Raw genomic sequence first — 23840 nt, forward strand, 5'->3', positions numbered from 1 at the left:
AGAGGGCACGACGGTCAGAAGAACAAGAACTTGGACTTGGAGCTGCATCTGAAGGGGAGCACAGTGGCGTTGGGCCAGAAGAAGCGGAGCTGGCACGCCAGGCGCGTCCACTGGTCGACGCCAACGATCCCCGCGACCTTCCATCGCGTCCGGGCCTCCCCCTCCACCCGGAACGGCACCACGCCGTCGCGGAGCGCAGTCTCCATGGCGGCGCTGCCGGCGTCGCCCAGCGGGGCGCCCTGCGCGCGCGCCACATACGCTAGCGGGAGGACGCCCCTGGCGGGCACGCGGAACGGGTAGGCGTGGAGCACCGACAGCGTCGCGCCGGCGAACGCGAGGCGGCACTCGAGGCGCGAGAAGTAGGCTGCCGAGTGCGTGTTGCCGTTGCGGGCCTCCACCCGGACCGTGACCTACACGTCGTCCAGCGCCCCCGTCTGCCCGTACACCAGCGCGTACAGGCTCGCCACCCGCACCGCCATGTACGACGCGCGGGGCTGCAGCAGCAGCACCACCACAAGGACGGTCACTGCGCCCAGTAGCACCACGACCGCCAGCACCTTGAACAGCACCACCGCCGCCAACTCCGCCGCGCCCGACTGGTGCCTCCTGAAGCTGTACCGCCGTGGACGCTGAGGCTCCTCCTCCTCGCGCCCCCTCCACGTCCGCCAATCCACCGGCTGGAGAGCGCCGCGGCGGCCGGGGCTCTCCTGCTCACGGGCGCCTGCTCGCACGCCCGAGGGAACCGCCGCCGCCGGTAAAACCTAATCCCTGGGCGTGGGGGTGTTTTTATAGTGACGGCGTGGGCCCGATTCACGTAATATGCGCAGACTATATTTGCATAAACTCATACACACATCAGCATAACTCGTATTATAATTTAGCGTAAGCACAGGTAGGTACAATAAGCCATTAGGATCCGGTGCGGTCTGCACACCTGGTCGGGGCTTCCTGTAGTTAAATAGAGCCCAGGGGAAGAGGTAATGGAAGCCCTGGGCTTCCGTTAGTGGGGGAAGCCCCAGCCAGGACGCCAACCAGGTCGTGGTCGGACCACTGTACGCGAGCATGCGTCAGCCATGCATATGATAGTCACGAATCCTGGATGAGACGTGACAGGCGATATACGCATGCATAAATATATGTATAAATGTGCATAAATCATGCATAGAAGGAACCTTTTGGGCCACGAATCACGGGAACGAATATTACCATGTGTACACCGTTTACGACTGCATAACGTTGTGTAACATGATAGCGTAAACCATGCAACATTTAAATATCCACCGGTTTGAGATAAGGAAAGACGTGCCCCACGTTCGCGTAAATAAAGGCACAGTTACGGGAGGAAACAAATTCTCATTTACAACTGCTCGTCCACGTTCGTATCTGTGATATTGGCGGTGGTTAACGACTGCATAACGATGCGTAAAATAAACCGTTTACGACTGCATAACGATGTGTAACATGATAGCATAAACCATGCATTATATAAATCTTGACCGGTTTGATATAAGGAAAGACGTGCTGCATAATCGCGTAAATAAAGGGACAGTTGTGGTATGAGAGCATTAATAGAAGGAAATAAATTTTAATTTACAGCCGCAGTTCGTGGGTTCTGCTCGGGCGGATTCCAGCGTAAAACGTGAGCTAAAACAGCGTAAATGAGTACGAAATTTAGCGTAAAACATATATCTGTTTTGTAACAGCAAATGGGGTCCGAAAATTACGTCGTGAAAATTGATCACGTTCGATCGTGCACGGATTTTGGCTTGGTCAAATTTCAGCATAAAACGTGAACCAAACAGCGTAAATGGGTACAAATTTTGTCGTACATCATCAATCTATTTCGTAACGACGAATGTGGCCTAAATTACGACGTGAAAATCGCGCTCCGATTGTGCTCGGGTTCTAGGTCAGGTGGATTTAAGCGTAAAACGTGATCCGAAACAGCGTAAATGGATACAAATTTTAGCGTAAATCAATGATCTGTTTTAAAACGACGAATGTGGCACTTGCTTTTTAGTGGAAGCGTAAAATGCAATAAGAAAGAACCCAAGACAAAATCTTTTTTTGCCGACCTATACATGCGACATGGGGGTGAATTAATAATTGAACGAACCCAAGACAAGAAAGAAAACGATGAAGCCATTTGCTGTTCTTGAATCTTGATCCGTCACGCTCACGCCCGGCCATGGAACTGAGGTCAGAAGAGTAGCCACTAGACAATACAGAGGGCACGACGATCAGAAGAACAAGAACTTGGACTTGGAGCTGCATCTGAAGGGGAGCACGGTGGCGTTGGGCCAGAAGAAGTGGAGCTGGCACGCCAGGCGCGTCCACTGGTCGACGCCGACGATCCCCGCGACCTTCCATCGCGTTCGGGCCTCCCCCTCCACCCGGAACGGCACCACGCCGTCGCGGAGCGCAGTCTCCATGGCGGCGCTGCCGGCGTCGCCCAGCGGGGCGCCCTGCGCGCGCGCCACATACGCTAGCGGGAGGACGCCCCTGGCGGGCACGCGGAACGGGTAGGCGTGGAGCACCGACAGCGTCGCGCCGGCGAACGCGAGGCGGCACTCGAGGCGCGAGAAGTAGGCTGCCGAGCGCGTGTTGCCGTTGCGGGCCTCCACCCGGACCGTGACCTGCACGTCGTCCAGCGCCCCCGTCTGCCCGTACACCAGCGCGTACAGGCTCGCCACCCGCACCGCCATGTACGACGCGCGGGGCTGCAGCAGCAGCACCACCACAAGGACGGTCACTGCGCCCAGTAGCACCACGACCGCCAGCACCTTGACCAGCACCACCGCCGCCAACTCCGCCGCGCCCGACTGGTGCCTCCTGAAGCTGTACCGCCGTGGACGCTGAGGCTCCTCCTCCTCGCGCCCCCTCCACGTCCGCCAATCCACCGGCTGGAGAGCGCCGCGGCGGCCGGGGCTCTCCTGCTCACGGGCGCCTGCTCGCACGCCCGAGGGAACCGCCGCCGCCGGTAAAACCTAATCCCTGGGCGTGGGGGTGTTTTTATAGTGACGGCGTGGGCCCGATTCACGTAATATGCGCAGACTATATTTGCATAAACTCATACACACATCAGCATAACTCGTATTATAATTTAGCGTAAGCACAGGTAGGTACAATAAGCCATTAGGATCCGGTGCGGTCTGCACACCTGGTCGGGGCTTCCTGTAGTTAAATAGAGCCCAGGGGAAGAGGTAATGGAAGCCCTGGGCTTCCGTTAGTGGGGGAAGCCCCAGCCAGGACGCCAACCAGGTCGTGGTCGGACCACTGTACGCGAGCATGCGTCAGCCATGCATATGATAGTCACGAATCCTGGATGAGACGTGACAGGCGATATACGCATGCATAAATATATGTATAAATGTGCATAAATCATGCATAGAAGGAACCTTTTGGGCCACGAATCACGGGAACGAATATTACCATGTGTACACCGTTTACGACTGCATAACGTTGTGTAACATGATAGCGTAAACCATGCAACATTTAAATATCCACCGGTTTGAGATAAGGAAAGACGTGCCCCACGTTCGCGTAAATAAAGGCACAGTTACGGGAGGAAACAAATTCTCATTTACAGCTGCTCGTCCACGTTCGTATCTGTGATATTGGCGGTGGTTAACGACTGCATAACGATGCGTAAAATAAACCGTTTACGACTGCATAACGATGTGTAACATGATAGCATAAACCATGCATTATATAAATCTTGACCGGTTTGATATAAGGAAAGACGTGCTGCATAATCGCGTAAATAAAGGGACAGTTGTGGTATGAGAGCATTAATAGAAGGAAATAAATTTTAATTTACAGCCGCAGTTCGTGGGTTCTGCTCGGGCGGATTCCAGCGTAAAACGTGAGCTAAAACAGCGTAAATGAGTACGAAATTTAGCGTAAAACATATATCTGTTTTGTAACAGCAAATGGGGTCCGAAAATTACGTCGTGAAAATTGATCACGTTCGATCGTGCACGGATTTTGGCTTGGTCAAATTTCAGCATAAAACGTGAACCAAACAGCGTAAATGGGTACAAATTTTGTCGTACATCATCAATCTATTTCGTAACGACGAATGTGGCCTAAATTACGACGTGAAAATCGCGCTCCGATTGTGCTCGGGTTCTAGGTCAGGTGGATTTAAGCGTAAAACGTGATCCGAAACAGCGTAAATGGATACAAATTTTAGCGTAAATCAATGATCTGTTTTAAAACGACGAATGTGGCACTTGCTTTTTAGTGGAAGCGTAAAATGCAATAAGAAAGAACCCAAGACAATCTTTTTTTGCCGACCTATACATGCGACATGGGGGTGAATTAATAATTGAACGAACCCAAGACAAGAAAGAAAACGATGAAGCCATTTGTTGTTCTTGAATCTTGATCCGTCACGCTCACGCCCGGCCATGGAACTGAGGTCAGAAGAGTAGCCACTAGACAATACAGAGGGCACGACGGTCAGAAGAACAAGAACTTGGACTTGGAGCTGCATCTGAAGGGGAGCACGGTGGCGTTGGGCCAGAAGAAGTGGAGCTGGCACGCCAGGCGCGTCCACTGGTCGACGCCGACGATCCCCGCGACCTTCCATCGCGTCCGGGCCTCCCCCTCCACCCGGAACGGCACCACGTCGTCGCGGAGCGCAGTCTCCATGGCGGCGCTGCCGGCGTCGCCCAGCGGGGCGCCCTGCGCGCGCGCCACATACGCTAGCGGGAGGACGCCCCTGGCGGGCACGCGGAACGGGTAGGCGTGGAGCACCGACAGCGTCGCGCCGGCGAACGCGAGGCGGCACTCGAGGCGCGAGAAGTAGGCTGCCGAGTGCGTGTTGCCGTTGCGGGCCTCCACCCGGACCGTGACCTGCACATCGTCCAGCGCCCCCGTCTGCCCGTACACCAGCGCGTACAGGCTCGCCACCCGCACCGCCATGTACGACGCGCGGGGCTGCAGCAGCAGCACCACCACAAGGACGGTCACTGCGCCCAGTAGCACCACGACCGCCAGCACCTTGACCAGCACCACCGCCGCCAACTCCGCCGCGCCCGACTGGTGCCTCCTGAAGCTGTACCGCCGTGGACGCTGAGGCTCCTCCTCCTCGCGCCCCCTCCATGTCCGCCAATCCACCGGCTGGAGAGCGCCGCGGCGGCCGGGGCTCTCCTGCTCACGGGCGCCTGCTCGCACGCCCGAGGGAACCGCCGCCGCCGGTAAAACCTAATCCCTGGGCGTGGGGGTGTTTTTATAGTGACGGCGTGGGCCCGATTCACGTAATATGCGCAGACTATATTTGCATAAACTCATACACACATCAGCATAACTCGTATTATAATTTAGCGTAAGCACAGGTAGGTACAATAAGCCATTAGGATCCGGTGCGGTCTGCACACCTGGTCGGGGCTTCCTGTAGTTAAATAGAGCCCAGAGCTCTAAATACTATATATATATATATATATATATATATATAGATTTTTTTGGTTATACATAGCTAGTTACGCTATGTCTAGACACATAACTTTTGCTATATATATAGTTTCATTAGTTTGTATATTACTAGTCCTGTGCTTCCAAGGGAAGTCCTAGCAATGTTGTTATCCGATTCAGCCGCACCAGGTCCCGGGCGTCTATAAAAAGAGCCTCAAGCTGCCAGGGTTCAGTTTTTGACGCTCCCATCACGATGCACAAGCGACGGTCGCCCACCTAGGCGCGTGCGGCGGAGGCGGTTCCACGAGAGCACGAGGTGGCAGCGGCCATCGGTCACGCGACTGACAACCGAACCCAAATCCGGAGCCATGGCGGCGTCGGCTCCCCTATCTAAAGGCACGTCGGCGGCGGCTCTCCGATCCGGAGGCGCGACGATAGTGGCCCCCTAATCCGGCGGCACGACAACGGCAGGTCCCCTGTGGCGCGACGACAACGATTCCTCGATGCGAAGGCGCAACGACGGTGACTCCCCGATCCGATTGCACGGCGGCGGCAATTCCTCATTCCAGAGGCGCAGCGACACTGGCTCCACGATCTGGAGGCACAACGTCGATGGCTTCCCAAAGGCGTGACGATGGCTCCCCAGAGGCGCTCGCATGGTTCGCCGTCAACACCACGGGCCTGTGACATCCTCCGATCCGACGCACTTCGGGCATCCTCCGACGAGTGGTGGCAAATCCCAAAGGCGAGGTGGCAGTTCCGTGAGTGGTCACTACACGACGGTTGATCTTTAGTGACCCTTATTAGGTACCAACTGTTGGTTGCTAAAGGTTAGGAACCGACGGTCAGTCGCTAAATCCTTTTGTAGCAATGATCGGTTGGTCGCTAAAAGTCTAGAAATTTAACAACTTATGGTTGGTCGCTATAGATGTCGTCGGGGACTAGCGGTGGGTCGCTATAGAGCAAGAATCACTATCAAATCTTATAGCCTGAACGTACCTGTAGATGTTAGTGACTAAATATTAATTAAAACAAGTAAACATTGATCGCTAAATTGCGTGGTGATTTATTTCTTTTTAATATTGCTTGTATGTTTATTTCATGGTTTGTTTATATATGGACATGACTATAGTATGCAAATGTGTTCTTTGTGCTTATATGATATTATATTCGAGTTGAAAGTCGTTTCAAATCCTACATAAAGAGTATGGATAAACCATGGATCACAAGTGAATGGTTTTCTAGGGAGACAAAGGTTTATAAACAAGGAGTGAATGGTTTTCTAGCTTTTTCATTTAGAAATAATTTTATCAAATGTTTACATAAAAGAGTTGCATTCGTAATAATTTATTCAAATGTTTATTATTTATTTGGTAAAATTTTTATGATTTTTTGAGTAATTTAAAAATGCATTTCGAAATAAATAAAAAAAAGAAAATTCTCCCTAACCTAAGGCCCACTAGGGGCCCATCTACCTAACCTAGCAGCCGCACGCTCCGTGCTTCTCTCCCAGCTGCAGCCGCAACCGCCGCCTCTGTCTCTCCCTTCCCTCTTCTCTCTGCCCTTAGCTCTCTCCTCCCTTCCCTCAGCTCTGTGCCCAGGCCGGCCAAGCCCCGCGGAGCAACCATGGCAGCGGCCTCCCGTTGAGCAACCATGGCGGCAGCGGCCTCCAGTCGAGCAAGCAAGGCGGCGACGGTAACCCTCCTCCGCCTTCCTCTCGCCCGACTCTCCTACCACCTCCGCTCCGTAGAGGAGGAATTTGCGGCCGAGGCGGAGGCACCTAGGTCGTTCGTGCTCCCACAGTTGTCGCGGCCGAAGCTGAGCGTGAAGGAAGATGTGTGCCCGCAGTACTATGAGCTTTGTCGATATACATAGTCACAGCCACGCATTATGACCGCAAGCTATAATCGTTGCATATTTCAATATTGTTTCATTCTGACGTTGGTTGCAATGGAACATACACGTCTCTGTGCGTTTGGAACCATACATCTATCTAATCGTTGCATCATCTCTTGTAGTGGAAGCACAATTGTTGGTATTGGTTCACCGGATCCTCCTGCATTCGTGTATGACGATGAAGACTACAAGGATGTTTTTGTGTCAGGTATGGCTCCATTGTTCTGCTGCACATCATTTTCATTTCTGTGCAGTCAAGAAGGATCCATAGTTGAATTGCCCAACACATAATACAAGCTGAATTGCTTAGAGTGTGGTTGTGATCCTAAACAGATGTACAGTTTGGTGCCGTCATTCTGAAGGGTTGATACCTTCGTGTGCAGAGGCTTGCTTGCTCACTCCCGACGAGAACGATTGGTACAGGGAACCAATCCCGGCCAAATCCACGTCTGGAAAAGAAGGTTTGCAAGCCTCAGTTGCTGACTGATTAAGTCAGGTTCTGTATCAGTTCCTGTGACTATACAGATACAGAATTTGATCAACGCCTCGACATGGTAGGAAAGAACACTACAGTATTGGCGGGGATTGTTCACAAGACAATCTGGTTCTGAAATGGACCATTTTCATTATAGCAACTATTGATTTTAGCATCAAGTAAGTGGCGACATCACAACCCCTACAAGCTTGTGCTTTAAAACAAGAGGATACAAGAAGTTGGAGTGCTTTTGTGAAGGCTTTTGCGAATCACTTGAAGCGTTAGCACTTATGTAAATGATTTTTGTAAAGTGTTTGCAAATATGTGCAAAACATATAACATGTGTAGGTTTTGTGAATGATTTTGTTGTGGTGCTTGTTGATGGTTTATGTGATGTGGATCTATCATTATGCAATACTAATTAAATTTGTATATCTATGTGATTATGTGTATAAAAATTGGTGATTTGTGATGCTTTTGTATATATAACAGTTGTTGAATGCTAATTAATGGTATATTATCATTATTAACGACTATAACTGGGGCAACTTTCTGTTGGTTGCTAAATGTATAGTATAACGACCCACGATTGGTTGCTAAATCTATAGTACAACAACCCACGGTTGGTCGCTAAATATACAATATTAGCAACGGACAGTCGGTCGCTAAAAAAGATGTTGGTCGCTAAAGCCTTTAGCGACGGCACTTACAGCGACCATCCTTATGGGTCGCTAAAAGTTTTTAGCGACCAACCGTAGGTCGCTGAAGGCCGTTTTAGCAACCAACCGTAGGTCGCTGTAAGTGAACCGTCGTGTAGTGGGTGGGCCTATTTTTTTTTTTGACTTTGTATACATATTTTATGCAAACGTCAATAGGTGTTTACGATATATATTTCAATTCATGGCTCCCCTTCCATATATTGTCTATTTATGATATTTCTATTCACATTTTACGCAAACGTTTATTGATTTTATGTATTATCTCACTACCTAACTCAGTGTGTATATTGGGTTCCTACCATTTACGTCATATGTATAAGATATTTACGATACTCTCGTTTACGCAACAAAACAAAAATTCACGAAAAAGGTAACTGCTCCCCGAAATAAGGAAATTTGCCATGATTTCATAAAATCTCACGTATGCAATCTCTTGATTTATGGTGTCCATTACTACCATAAAAATTTATATTCCCTAATCAATCCACCTCATTAAATCACCTAATCAACTCCTCTAATCAAATCCTTTTGATTTATGTTGCCAGCATGGACGTGGGTGTTGTTGATTCGAACATCATGCCAACTTTTTAGGCAGTGTATCGCAATGCATAAATACCTTCACTGTATAGCATAATTAGTATCAGTATATACCATAAATTGGTTCTAAGGAGCCTAGATGCATGGTTGTTGGAGAGATCATATACTTATAGAGAAAAATAAAGCAATTAAATTAGATTTTTTGTTTCCATGCATGTCCATCGATTTTCTTTCAATGCACATTCTTGTCATCCTAAATTTGTGCGCATATTACATGAAACTAATTTTTTATGAGCATACCATATTGCATAAATACTTAAACCATATAGCATAATTAGTATTAATATATATCATAAACTGGTTATAACGAGCCTAATTACATGGCTGTTGGAGAGATCCTACATTTATAGAGGAAATAAAGCATTTAAATCAGATTTTTTGTTTCCATGCATGTCAATCCATTTCCTCTCATCGCATATTCTTGCCATCCTAAATTTGTGAACATGCAGCACGAAACTGATTTTACGCAGCGTATCGTATTGCATAAATACCTATACCGTGTAGCATAATTAGTAGTAGTATATATCATAAACTGGTTCTAAGGAGTTAGTTGCATGGCTATTATAGAGATCCTATATTTATGGACGGAATAAAGCATTTAAATCAGATTTTTTCCATGCATGCCAATCCATTTTCTAAATTTGTTTGCATGCCTTTCAATTTTTTGTGCATGCAGAGGATGGAGGTGGAGGCGGCCGGGCCATTCGGGCGCAAGGGGGCGAATAGGGCTTCCCCCATATATTCAGAAGCCTAGGGCTTCCAATAATATCCTCACCCTATATATATATAATATTTGGAGCCCTGTGCTTTCAACAACTGGAGCAAGCCCTTGCTTAACGGTGTCATCCGATTCAGCGGCACCAGGTTCGGGCGACTATAGAAACACCCCCAAGCCGCCAGGGATTAAGTTTTAGCAGGGGTGGCGGTTCCCTCGGGCGAGCGAGCGGCGACGACTGTTTCGTTGGGTGTATGAGCGACGACGACGCGTTGAGGCGGGCGACGACGACGCTCCTACGAGGCGGGCAAGCGGCGACGGCGCACCCTAGGCCCGGTGGTGATGGCGGTTGCACGAGGCGAAGTAGGCTTCGATAGTAGCAGTGGTGGCCCTGAGGAAGCGCAGCGGCGGCGGATCTTGGAGGAGCGCACGAGGCGACATGTTGAAAGGGAAATGTGCCCTTGGGCCATTTCTAAGTATTTTGGTGATTGAGTGCCAACACAAGTGCTTAAATGTGAATTCATGCTTATGGATGGACAAAGTGCAAAACAAGAGCAAAGGTATGTTTCTAAGACTTAGTACATTGGTTTTGTGTACTAATATACTTGTCTAAGTATTAGAAACAGAAAGAAGAAGAAAAGAGAAGAGTTGGTTGTGTACAGCCAAAAGGCTGTTTCGGTCTGGGGCACCGGACTGTCCGGTGGTGCACCGGACAGTGTCCGGTGCGCCAGGCTGCCTCGAGCGAAGTGGCCGCTCTCGGGAATTCGCCGACGGCGTACGGCTATAATTCACCGGACTGTTCGGTGTGCACCGGACTGTCCGATGTGCACCGGACTGTCCGGTGATCCAACGGTCGGACGGGCCAACGGTCGGCCGCGCGATCTGCGCGGGACACGTGGCCGAGCCAACAGCTAGAAGGGGGCACCGGACTGTCCGGTGTGCACCGGACATGTCCGGTGCGCCAACGGCTCCAAGTCTGCCAACGGTCGGCTTCGCTATTTAAGGAAGGAAATCGGGCACCGGACAGTGTCCGGTGTGCACCGGACTGTCCGGTGCACCCGACGACAGAAGGCAAGAAAGGCCTTCCAGATTTGCTCTCAACGGCTCCTAGCTGCCTTGGGGCTATAAAAGGGACCCCTAGGCGCATGGAGGAGTACACCAAGCAACCTTAGAGCATTCTTGATCATCCACACTCAGTCTTTGCGCATTCGTTTGTCATTCTCAGTGATTCGAGCTCCGTTCTAGTGAGAACTTTGAGATAGTCTTTTGAGCTCGATTCTTGGCCGTGTGTGTGCGCATTTTGCTGTGGATTTGTGTGTGTTGCTTCCCTCCCTTACTCCGTATTTCTTTGTGAATCTCAAGTGTAAGGGTGAGAGACTCCAAGTTGTGGAGATTCCTCGCAAACGGGATATTGAAAGGAAAAGCAAAACACTGTGGTATTCAAGTTGGTCTTTGGACTGCTTGAGAGGGGTTGATTGCAACCCTCGTCCGTTGGGACGCCACAACGTGGAGTAGGCAAGCGTTGGTCTTGGCCGAACCACGGGATAAACCACTGTGTCACCTCTGTGTTTGATCTCTTGTGGTATTGTGTTTTGTTGAGACTCCTCTCTAGCCACTTGGCGATTATTGTGCTAACACTTAACAAGTTTTTGTGGCTATAAGTTTAAGTTTCCCAGGATCACCTATTCACCCCCCCTCTAGGTGCTCTCAATTGGTATCGGAGCCGTTCTCTTCAAGAAAGGGACTAACCGCCCGAAGAGATGGATCCTAAAGGCAAGGGGATGGTGATCAACGACAAGGAGAAGGAGTCCTTCGTCAACGAGCCCAATGATGACAAGCCCACCGACTCAGGCTCGGGCCACAAAAGAAAAGACGGGAGGAAGAAGAAGACAAGGCGCATCAAGGAAATTGTCTACTACGACAGCGACGAATCTTCCTCCTCCCAAAAGGACGACGACTACTACGATAGACGAAAGACGGTTAACTCAAACTTTTCTTTCGATTATTCGTGCATCCCGCATAGTTCAAATGCTCAATTGCTCCCCATTCCACTTAGCAAGCCCCCTCACTTTGATGGAGAGGATTACGGATTTTGGAGCCACAAAATGCGTACTCACCTGTTTTCTCTCCATCCAAGCATTTGGGAGATTGTGGAAAGTGGAATGAAATTTGATAGCTCAGATAGCCCTGTGTTTATTAATGAATAGATTCATAAAAATGCACAAGCTACTACTGTGTTGCTAGCTTCCTTGTGCAGGGACGAGTATCACAAGGTGAGCGGCTTGGACAATGCCAAGCAGATCTGGGACACCCTCAAGATCTCTCATGAGGGAAACGACGTCACCTTGCTCACCAAAATGGAGTTGGTGGAGGGCGAGCTTGGACGGTTCGCGATGATAAGGGGCGAGGAGCCGACACAAACATACAACCGGCTCAAGACCCTTATCAACAAAATAAGGAGCTACGGGAGCACGCGATGGACGGACCACGACGTCGTCCGCCTAATGCTAAGGTCATTTACCGTTCTTGATCCTCATTTGGTGAACAATATTCGTGAAAATCCCAGGTACACCAAGATGTCGCCCGAAGAAGTTCTTGGGAAATTCGTTAGCGGGCGAATGATGATCAAGGAGGCGAGGTACGTGGACGACGCCTTGAATGGTCCGATCAACGAGCCGCAACCCCTTGCTCTCAAGGCAACACGAAGCAAGGAGGCGCTACCTAGCAAGGTGGCATAGTTTGAGGCGGCCGGACTTAATGATGAAGAGATGGCTCTCATCATCAAAAGATTCAAGACGGTGCTTAAAGGTCGCAAGGGACAACCAAGCAAGACCAAAGCCAAGGGGAAGCGCTCATGCTTCAAATGCGGTAAGCTTGGTCATTTTATTGCTAACTGTCCCGACAATGATAGTGATCAGGATCAAGGGAACAAGAGGGAGAAAAAGAAGAACTATAAGAAGGCAAAGGGCGAGGCTCATCTTTGCAAGGAGTGGGATTCGAACTGCTCTTCGTCCGACTCCGACAATGAAGGACTCGCCGCCACCGCCTTCAACAAGTCATCCCTCTTCCCCAACGAGCGTCACACTTGCCTCATGGCAAGGGAGAAGAAAGTAAGCACTCATAACACTAGTACTTATGCTTCTTCAAGTGAGGATGAGTCTAGTGATGATGATGAGATAGATTACTCATGCTTATTCAAGGGATTAGATAGAACCAATGTAGACAAAATTAATGAATTAATTGATGCCTTGAATGATAGGAATATACTCTTAGAAAAGCAAGAGGATTTGTTGTATGAAGAGCATGATAAATTTGTAGAAGCTCAGAAATCTCTTGCTCTAGAAATTAAGAGGAATGAAATGCTCTCCAGTGAATTATCTTCTTGTCATGAAACTATTGCTAAGTTAAAAGGTTTTAATGATGATTTAAATGCTAAACTAGAAGTAGCCTGTAAATCTAATTCTTGTGTAGAGATTGTTGAAACTTGCAATAGGTGTAAAGATTTTAACATTGATGCTTGTAGTGAACACCTAGTTTCAATTTCCAAACTTAATGATGAATTGGCTAGTCTTAATGCCCAACTTAAGACTAGCAAAAGCGAATTTGATAAATTAAAATTTGCAAGGGATGCCTACACAATTGGTAGACACCCCTCAATTAAGGATGGACTTGGCTACAAGAGGGAAGCCAAGAACTTGACAAGCCATAAGGCTCCTATCTCCGCCAAGGAGAAAGGGAAGGCTCCTATGGTTAGTAGTGCTAAAAAGAACCATGCTTTTATGTACCATGATAGGAGACAAACTAGAAATGCTTATAGGAGTTATAATGCTTTTGATGATTTTGATTCTCATGCTATGTTTGCTTCTAGTTCTTCCTATGTGCATGATAGAAATATTGGTAGGAGAAATGTTGTTCATAATATGTCTAGGAAAAATGTTGTCAATGTTCCTAGAAAAGTTATGAATGGTCCCTCTACAATTTATCGTGCCTTAAATGCTTCCTTTGCTATTTGTAGAAAGGATAGGAAAATAGTTGCTAGAAAATTAGGGGCAAGATGCAAGGGAGACAAAACTTGCATTTGGGTCCCTAAGGATATTTGTGCTAACCTTGTAGGACCCAACATGAGTTGGGTACCTAAGACCCAAGCCTAAATTTGCCTTGCAGGTTTATGCATCCGGGGGTTCAAGCTGGATTATTGACAGCGGATGCACAAACCATATGACGGGGGAGAAGAAGATGTTCACCTCCTACGTCAAGAATAAGGATTCCCAAGATTCAATAATATTCGGTGATGGGAATCAAGGCAAGGTAAAAGGGCTAGGTAAAATTGCAATCTCCAATGAGCACTCTATCTCCAATGTGTTTTTAGTAGAGTCTCTTGGATATAACTTGCTATCTGTTAGTCAGTTATGTAATATGGGATATAACTGCTTATTTACAAATGTAGATGTGTCTGTCTTTAGAAGATGTGATGGTTCACTAGCTTTTAAGGGTGTACTAGACGGCAAGCTTTACTTAGTTGATTTTGCAAAAGAAGAGGCCGGTCTAGAAGCATGCTTAATGGCTAAGACTTGCATGGGCTGGCTGTGGCATCGCCGCTTAGCACATGTGGGGATGAAGAACCTTCACAAGCTTCTAAAGGGAGAACACGTGATAGGGCTAACCAATGTTCATTTCGAAAAAGATAGACCTTGTGCAGCTTGTCAAGCAGGGAAACAAGTGGGAGGCTCTCATCACACCAAAAATGTGATGACAACATCAAGACCCCTGGAGCTGCTACATATGGACCTCTTCGGACCCATCGCCTATCTGAGCATAGGAGGAAGTAAGTATGGTCTAGTTATCGTTGATGACTTTTCCCGCTTCACTTGGGTGTTCTTTTTGCAGGATAAGTCTGAGACCCAAGGAACCCTCAAGCGCTTCCTAAGGAGAGCTCAAAATGAGTTTGAGCTCAAAGTGAAGAAGATCAGGAGCGACAACGGGTCCGAGTTCAAGAACCTTCAAGTGGAGGAGTTTCTTGAGGAGGAGGGGATCAAGCACGAGTTCTCCGCTCCCTACACACCACAGCAAAATGGTGTGGTAGAGAGGAAGAACAGGACACTCATTGATATGGCGAGGACGATGCTTGGAGAGTTCAAGACCCCCGAGTGCTTTTGGTCGGAAGCCGTGAACACGGCTTGTCACGCCATCAACAGGGTCTACCTTCACCGCCTCCTCAAGAAGACGTCGTATGAGCTTCTAACCGGTAACAAACCCAATGTATCTTACTTTCGTGTATTTGGGAGCAAATGCTACATTCTAGTGAAGAAGGGTAGAAATTCTAAGTTTGCTCCCAAAGCTGTAGAAGGGTTTTTGTTAGGTTATGACTCAAATACAAAGGCATATAGAGTATTCAACAAATCATCCGGTTTGGTTGAAGTCTCTAGCGACGTTGTATTTGATGAGACTAATGGCTCTCCAAGAGAGCAAGTTGTTGATTGTGATGATGTAGATGAAGAAGATGTTCCGACGGCCGCTATACGAACCATGGCGATTGGAGAAGTGCGGCCACAGGAACAAGATGAACGAGATCAACCTTCTTCCTCAACAACGGTGCATCCCCCAACTCAAGACGATAAACAGGTTCATCAAAAGGAGGCGTGTGATCAAGGGGGAGCACAAGATGATCACATAATGGAGGAAGAAGCGCAACCGGCACCTCCAACCCAAGTTCGAGCGATGATTCAAAGGGATCATCCCGTCGACCTAATTTTGGGTGACATTAGCAAGGGAGTAACTACTCGATCTCGATTAGTTAATTTTTGTGAGCATTACTCCTTTGTCTCTTCTATTGAGCCTTTCAGGGTAGAGGAGGCCTTGCTAGATCCGGACTGGGTGTTGGCCATGCAGGAGGAGCTCAACAATTTCAAGAGAAATGAAGCTTGGACGCTGGTGCCTCGTCCCAAGCAAAATGTTGTGGGAACCAAGTGGGTGTTCCGCAACAAACAAGACGAGCACGGGGTGGTGACAAGGAACAAGGCTAGACTTGTGGCAAAAGGTTATGCCCAAGTCGCAGGTTTGGACTTTGAGGAGACTTTTGCTCCTGTGGCTAGGCTAGAATCAATTCGTATCTTGCTAGCATATGCTGCTCACCATTCTTTCAGGTTGTACCAAATGGATGTGAAGAGCGCGTTCCTCAACGGGCCGATCAAGGAGGAGGTGTACGTAGAGCAACCCCTGGCTTCGAGGATGAACGGTACCCCGACCATGTGTGTAAGCTCGCTAAGGCGCTCTATGGACTTAAGCAAGCCCCAAGAGCATGGTATGAATGCCTTAGAGATTTTTTAATTGCTAATACTTTCAAGGTTGGGAAAGCCGATCCAACTCTTTTTACTAAGACTTGCAATGGTGATCTTTTTGTGTGCCAAATTTATGTCGATGACATAATATTTGGTTCTACTAATCAAAAGTCTTGTGAAGAGTTTAGCAGGGTGATGACGCAGAAATTTGAGATGTCGATGATGGGCGAATTGAACTACTTCCTTGGGTTCCATGTGAAGCAACTCAAGGACGGCACCTTCATCTCCCAAACAAAGTACACGCAAGACTTGCTGAAGCGGTTTGGGATGAAGGACGCCAAGCCCGCAAAGACTCCGATGGGGACCGACGGACACACCGACCTCAACAAAGGAGGTAAGTCCGTTGATCAAAAAGCATACCGGTCAATGATAGGGTCTTTACTTTATTTATGTGCTAGTAGACCGGATATTATGCTTAGCGTATGCATGTGTGCTAGATTTCAATCCGATCCTAAGGAGTGTCACTTAGTGGCGGTGAAGCGAATTCTAAGATATTTGGTGGCTACGCCTTGCTTCGGGCTCTGGTATCCAAAAGGGTCTACCTTTGACTTGGTTGGATACTCAGATTCCGACTATGCTGGATGTAAAGTCGATAGGAAGAGTACATCAGGGACGTGCCAATTCTTAGGAAGGTCCCTGGTGTCGTGGAACTCTAAGAAACAAACCTCCGTTGCCCTATCCACCGCTGAGGCCGAGTACGTTGCCGCAGGACAGTGTTGCGCGCAACTACTTTGGATGAGGCAAACCCTCCGGGACTTTGGCTACAATCTGAGCAAAGTCCCACTCCTATGTGATAATGAGAGTGCTATCCGCATGGCGGAAAATCCTGTTGAACACAGCCGCACAAAGCACATTGACATCCGGCATCACTTTTTGAGAGACCACCAGCAAAAGGGAGATATCGAAGTGTTTCATGTTAGCACCGAGAACCAGCTAGCCGATATCTTTACCAAGCCTCTAGATGAGAAGACCTTTTGCAGGTTGCGTAGTGAGCTAAATGTCTTAGATTCGCGGAACTTGGATTGAATTGTAGCATACATGTGTTTATGCCTTTGATCATGTTCATTCTGCATTTTGTTGCTTATTGTGGTGCTCAAGTTGTACAAACACTCCCTGGACCTCACAAGTCCGTTGCAAAGTGATGCACAGTTTTAGGGGGAGATGTGTTACAACTTGACCCTTTGAGACTAACCATATGCTTGAGTTTGCTTGTTTTAGTCTCAAAGGAGAATTAAAAGGGAAAAGGTGGACTTGGACCATGAAAGACTTCCACTGCACTCCGATGAGAGGGTAACTTATTCCAAGTTCATCTCATGAACTCTTATTGCCATTTGCTCTTAATTGAAGATTTTGGTGAGGCAATGGGGTTATCGGGCCAAGATTGATCCCGTTTTGGTGCTTGATGCCAAAGTGGGAGAAAATAAAGGCCAAAGCGATAGATGGATCAGCTACCACTTGAGAAATTTTGAAAATAGTAGAATAGAGCTTTTGGTTTGTCAAAACTCTTGCATTGTCTCTTTTGTCAAAAGTTGGCCTCTTGTGGGGAGAAGTGTTGATTATGGGAAATAGGGGGAGTTTTTGAAATCTTTGATCAATCTCCTTTGGAATGACTCTCTTTATGCTTCAACATGTGTGTTTGACTTAGAGATAGAGATTTGAGTTTGATTTGCAAAAACAAACCAAGTGGTGGCAAAGGATGATCCATATATGCCAAAAATGAATCAAAATAAATTTGAGTTTTATTCGAAGTGATTTTGCACTTATTCTAGTTGCTTTATGTTGTGTTGGCATAAATCACCAAAAAGGGGGAGATTGAAAGGGAAATGTGCCCTTGGGCCATTTCTAAGTATTTTGGTGATTGAGTGCCAACACAAGTGCTTAAATGTGAATTCATGCTTATGGATGGACAAAGTGCAAAACAAGAGCAAAGGTATGTTTCTAAGTCTTAGTACATTGGTTTTGTGTACTAATATACTTGTCTAAGTATTAGAAACAGAAAGAAGAAGAAAAGAGAAGAGTTGGCTGTGTACAGCCAAAAGGCTGTTTCGGTCTGGGGCACCGGACTGTCCGGTGGTGCACCAGACAGTGTCCGGTGCGCCAGGCTGCCTCGAGCGAAGTGGCCGCTCTCGGGAATTCGCCGACGGCGTACGGCTATAATTCACCGGACTATCCGGTGTGCACCGGACTGTCCGGTGATCCAACGGTCGGACGGGCCAACGGTCGGCCGCGCGATCTGCGCGGGACACGTGGCCGAGCCAACGGCTAGAAGGGGGCACCGGACTGTCCGGTGTGCACCGGACATGTCCGGTGTGCCAACGGCTCCAAGTCTGCCAACGGTCGGCTTCGCTATTTAAGGAAGGAAATCGGGCACCAGACAGTGTCCGGTGTGCACCGGACTGTCCGGTGCACCCGACGACAGAAGGCAAGAAAGGCCTTCCAGATTTGCTCTCAACGGCTCCTAGCTGCCTTGGGGCTATAAAAGGGACCCCTAGGCGCATGGAGGAGTACACCAAGCAACCTTAGAGCATTCTTGATCATCCACACTCAGTCTTTGCGCATTCGTTTGTCATTCTCAGTGATTCGAGCTCCGTTCTAGTGAGAACTTTGAGATAGTCTTTTGAGCTCGATTCTTGGCCGTGTGTGTGCGCATTTTGCTGTGGATTTGTGTGTGTTGCTTCCCTCCCTTACTCCGTATTTCTTTGTGAATCTCAAGTGTAAGGGCGAGAGACTCCAAGTTGTGGAGATTCCTCGCAAACAGGATATTGAAAGGAAAAGCAAAACACTGTGGTATTCAAGTTGGTTTTTGGACTGCTTGAGAGGGGTTGATTGCAACCCTCGTCCGTTGGGACGCCACAACGTGGAGTAGGCAAGCGTTGGTCTTGGCCGAACCACGGGATAAACCACTGTGTCACCTCTGTGTTTGATCTCTTGTGGTATTGTGTTTTGTTGAGACTCCTCTCTAGCCACTTGGCGATTATTGTGCTAACACTTAACAAGTTTTTGTGGCTATAAGTTTAAGTTTCCTAGGATCACCTATTCACCCCCCTTTAGGTGCTCTCACATGTCCTAGACGCGCGCGCGTGATGTCGGCTCCTCGGAGTGGCGCCTACTGGCGTCCCACCTCCCACGACAACGCTGGCCTTCCCTAGGCGCGAGCGACGACAACAGACTTCCCTAGGCGCGAGCGGTGGTAGATCGACGACTATGTTTTTATGCTATTTTGTATACATATTTATCCTAACGTCAATAGGTTTTTATGATACATTGTCAGTTTATAACTCTCCTTCCATCTTTTGTATGTTTATGATATTTCTATTCACATTTTATGTAAACGTTTGTTGATTTTTACGTAGTGTACCGCAATACATAAATACCTTTGACATGTAGCATAATTAGTATCAGTATATATCATAAACTAGTTATAACGAGGCTAGTTGCATGGCTATTGTAGGGATTATATATTTATGGACGAAATAAAGCATTGAAAATCATATTTTTGTTTCCATGCAAGCCAATCCATTTTCTTTCAACTCACATTCTTAATATAAACTAGTTCTAACGAGCCTATTTGCATGGCTGTTGGAGAAATCCTATATTTATGAAGGTAATTTAGCATTTAAATCAGATTTTTTGTTTCTATGCATGTCAATCCATTTCTTTTCAACACACATTCTTGCCATCCTCAATTTGTGTGCATGCAACAGAAAACAATTTTTTACCTGGTGTATCTGAAAGGGAAATAGGGTCAAACCTTTTCCTAAATAATTTTGGTGGTTGAAATGCCCAACACAAATAATTGGACTAACTAGTTTGCTCTAGTTCATACATTCTACAGGTGCCAAAGGTACAACAGAAACCAATAAAAAGAACAAGTTAGGATTCAAAAGAAAGGAGCAAAAAAGAAACCAAAGTGTTCCCTGGTCTGACGCACCGGACTGTCCGGTGCACCAGGGTGAATCAACTCAAACTCCTCGGCTTCGGGTTTCCCAAGCACAGCTCCGCTATAATTCACTGGACTATCCGGTGCACCAGCGGAGCAACGGCTATCTACGCGCAACGGTCGACTCTGATGGATGAACAGTGCAGCATAGTACCACGACAGAAGTCAGAGCAGCAGGTCAGAGGAGCACCAGACTGTCCGGTGCCACATGAGGACAAAGCCTCCAACGGTCGACCAGCTCCAAGCCCTAACGACAAGATGACGTGGCGGCGCACTGGACACTGTCCGGTGCGCCCATCGCCAGTAGCCTTCTCCAACAGCTACAATTTGGTTGGTGGCTATAAATACCACCCCAATCGGCCACTTCAATGTAAGGGAACCCAAGCAACATTCCAAGTCATATAGTTGACATATCCAAGCCCTCCCAACCACCTCTATTCATTGATCCATCCTATACACAAGATTTAGACCACTACAAACCACACAAGTGCCACAAAAGAGAGAGCAAGCAAAAGAAAGCCTCTTGTGAGAGTTTAGCTCTAGTGCCTTGTGAGATTCATTGAGAGAAAGTGTGTGCTACATCTTGCATTCATTTGTGCGTGGAGTTTTGACTCCCATTGAACTTTCTCCAAAGTTTTGGAGGCTTGTAAAGCTAGCAAGAGACACCAAAGAGTGTGGTGATCCTTGCGGGGTCTTAAGTGATCCTTGAGAAGAAGAAGAGCTCGCCGGTCTTTGTTGATCGGTGGAGAGAGGGAAAGGGTTGAAAGAGACCCGTCCTTAGTGGACTCCTCAATACGGACTAGGCCTTCGAGGGCCGAACCTCGGTAAAACAAATCACCCGTGTCTCGTGTGTTTATTGCTTGTGATTTGTTTGTTCTCTCCCTTTCTAGGTTCTCTTGCGCTACTCTTTGCTAACCTTATTTTGTGTTGCTTCAAGTTAAATTCTTATTTAGAGAAGCAACTCCTTGCAAGAAAGAACTTGTGTTTATCTTCTTCTTAACTAAGCCCTCTTGCATTATTCTCCACTAACATTTCTAATAGTATTGTCATTGATTAAATTCCGCACTCTTTGAAAACAATACTCATTGCAAGCAAAGGTTTTAGTTTTATACTCTGATAATTGTGAATCTTGTTCTAACCACTAATCAAGGGATCTAGTTGGGGTGTAAAGTTATAATTTTCAGGTTTCGCCTATCCACCCCCCTCTAGGCGACTTTCAATTGGTATCAGAGCTAGGCACTTCATATTGAGTCTAACAACTCGAAGTGATGGCTCGTAGAAGATCCCAAAAGAACAAGAAGACACCTCCGAAGGAAAACAATGAGGTAACTCTTGAGATATTGCTTCCTGATTGTTCTAATTATGATTCATGGTCTACTAGGGTGATAAATGCTTTTAGAACCGTAGATCCACAATTAGAATGAATTTTAGACAAGAGTATCATTCCTTCTAACTATGATAGGAAAAATGCTTCGGAGGAAGATCAAAGATGTATATGCTTAAACTATCTAGCTTATGACATCTTAAGTAATTCTCTTAGGAATGAAGATTATCGTGCCTTCATATCGAATCATAATGAATCTATTCATGATGCGCATGATATTTGGACTAGAATTAAAATCAAATTTAATGAGTCCAAACATGATAGTTCATTTTGTGCTTCTACTTCCTTTGGTATTTGTGAAACTAACCCTTTGAAGGAAGAAGAAAATGAATGATGGAGACCAAACGATGAATCCACCTCTCCAAAAGGTTTGTCTTCCCATTTCGATTCCCACATATGTTGTGTGGCTAATGAAAATGATAGCAAAAGCACAAATGAGGACGAGGAGGATGAACGAAGCTTCATGCAACTCTACGCTCATCTAAGCCTAGAAGATAAGGCGGTCATGCTCAAACTTCTAAAAAGAGCGAGAGAGCAAAGCGAAGCTCATCAAATGCTAGAAGATGTTCTCTCCATGAAAATGCTACACTTTGACGAGTTGACTAAAGAACATGAGGAGCTAAAGTGCTCTCATGTTGATTTGGTCCAAAGGTATGAAACTATTTCAATTGAGCAAGATAACTCTTTACATTGTATCGCTCAATTAGTGAATAGGAATGCCTTGCTTAAGGACCAAGTAGAAAAGCTAAAAGATGAAAATCTAGCTTTTCAAGAAAAATATGATATGCTTCTATGTTCCCTTGAAAATCTTATGGATGATCATATCATGTTAAATATTTCTCATGAGGTTGTGATAGAAAACTTAAAATCCAAACAACCTCACTCATGCACATGTATTCAAATTGAAACTATTTTACCATGTGCTAATGCTTGTTGTCCGTCGACAAGCAAATCTTCCTTTGAGCTAGAATTTGCAGGAACAAAAGATGATACATATCAAAAGCTCAAAGAAGAAAATGAGAGGCTAAAGATGAGCTTGACACAACTTAAAGGGAAGTGCATTGCTCAACCTTCTCAAGATAACCATGATCACATGGTGAAGAAGCTTGAGACGGAGACAACAGTGGCATGCACTAAATCCCTTGAAGAAAATGTCAAGGACTTGAGGATTGCCAAGAGGAGGGAACAAAAGAAGAAAATCAATACCTCTTCCAAAAGCCTCAACCATGCCTCCATAAAAGGTAACATCCAAGGTAATAATTAAGTCACACTTCACACTAAGAGAAGTAAGAAGTGTAGTGAATGCTTTGAAAAGGGACACTCGATTAGGTCATGTCCCTATATTAAAAATGACTTGATTATTAACAAGGATGATAAACTTTGTTTTAAATGCTCAAAGAAGGGACACTTGATTAAGACTTGTCCATATTTGAAACAAAAAGGCATAGTGCTAGAAAAGAAAATATTAACTAACCATGTAGCAAGCAAGAAACAAGGAAAGAAGAAATCTTCAAGACTTGAAGATCGCCTTTGCTACATATGCCGAAAGAAGGGACATCAATGCAAGAATTATCCCATTGGTAACAACCCCACTTCTAGCTTGTCAATTATTTCACATGTAACTAGGCAATCCAAAATTGCAACTTGTGCTAGAAAGGTAATAAGTTTACCAAGCGCTAACACAAAGGACTTTTGGGTTCCTAAATCTTTGTTGACTAACCTTGATGGACCCATCAAGCGATGGGTACCAAAATATGCTTGACAAGCTTTGCAGGAAAGGAGATGGTATGAAGCTTTGGAGTGCTTGAGAGAGTCAATTCAACTTTTATTAACTCAAGCTATTAATCTTCAATGATCTATTTCCAAGATTGACCCAAAGTTATTTCGAATTGTTATATCTAAAACTAATATCGTCTCGGGGAAGATATCGATGTTGTAGGAAATAAAGAATGAATCCTATGCCAAAAAGTCAAGGCCTACAACATGGAGGAAAGCCAAAGGATGGTAACAATTATGCTTTTAAGTGCAAGTATCTTAAATTATCATTTCTTATGTGTCTTGTGTAGTCACATAGAAAAAGAAAGCACTTCAAATGTTTTTAAATTATGTCACCATTCTTTGAAGAAATTCCTCTCATATGGTAGATTGTATATTCATCATTTCTATACCATGGCAATCTACATGCTTTAAATTGTTGTATCTCATGGCATGCTTTTCACTAATCATCCTATTATTGCCATGTTCTAGATATAGAGAGATATTCCATAAAGAATAAGGTGTCACGTAAGGAATTCAATTCCTTAGGACACTTATAAAGGGAATCTCTCTTTATATCTAAAAATCGTGAGACTAATGTTT

The sequence above is a fragment of the Zea mays genome, chromosome 2, assembly GCF_902167145.1.
Source record: "Zea mays cultivar B73 chromosome 2, Zm-B73-REFERENCE-NAM-5.0, whole genome shotgun sequence".
NCBI lineage: Eukaryota > Viridiplantae > Streptophyta > Magnoliopsida > Poales > Poaceae > Zea > Zea mays.